The following is a 925-nucleotide window of genomic DNA, read 5'->3' on the forward strand; positions in this document are numbered from 1 at the left end:
CTATTATAATTTAGTATTAATACACATATAACTTTTTTGACTGCAGGTATTATATTAGAAAATAAATTTTAGTTACTTATAAAAATGTATAAATGCGAAGTATGAAAGTGTGGATGTACTCTGAACACTTCAACATCATAAATTATACAATCTGCTATTCTTTTTGTGAGAAACCTTTTTTACCTGAACTCTGAAACAAACAGTGAATCTAACTGAAAGAAACACAAGGTTGTTTCTTGTATTTTTTCTCTCAACGCATTATCATGTTCTTCTCCTTTGCATTTTTTTTCAATGGAAAGCAGACATTGTGATGACAAATATCTTTGGAAAATTGTTTCCAATGCAGAAGCTCTACATGCGGGACTGGCCATTTGAACTCTACATTGATATGTGGGCTAAGATATATCTTCTTTATCTAGCCAGGCATTAGGGTAATTCAGGCCAGGGTAGTGAGCTGATTAGCTTTTTTGAAGCTTGATAGTGATGAGGATCTGACAGAGATTCAAGATGTAATGCTGCCACAATGTGCCAACTTGCCACAGAGAAAAAAAGTGATGTATGCTCATATCCAAGTTATTAGGGTGACACCATCCAGCCAGCACTATTGGAAGCTAGCATTAGACAATAAGAGTGAGTCACATCTATTTCTTGTTGATCATGTAGATGGAATAGGAAATCTATTTGTATTCCACACTTTATGACAATGCATGGGCTTCTGGTTACACAAATTATACTATAAATTATGATTTAAGATATTATTAACTTATTCTATAATATTTTAATATCATAAAAATCATGATACTAAAAAAACAAAAAATTATATATACATTATAATATAGCATGTTATAATATAACAATAATTTATATATTAAGCATAAATTATGTAAAAGGGACTTTCAATATAAATATTATATTATGTTTAATT

The sequence above is a fragment of the Selaginella moellendorffii genome, unplaced genomic scaffold (genome assembly GCF_000143415.4).
Source record: "Selaginella moellendorffii unplaced genomic scaffold, v1.0 SELMOscaffold_234, whole genome shotgun sequence".
In the NCBI taxonomy this organism is placed as follows: domain Eukaryota; kingdom Viridiplantae; phylum Streptophyta; class Lycopodiopsida; order Selaginellales; family Selaginellaceae; genus Selaginella; species Selaginella moellendorffii.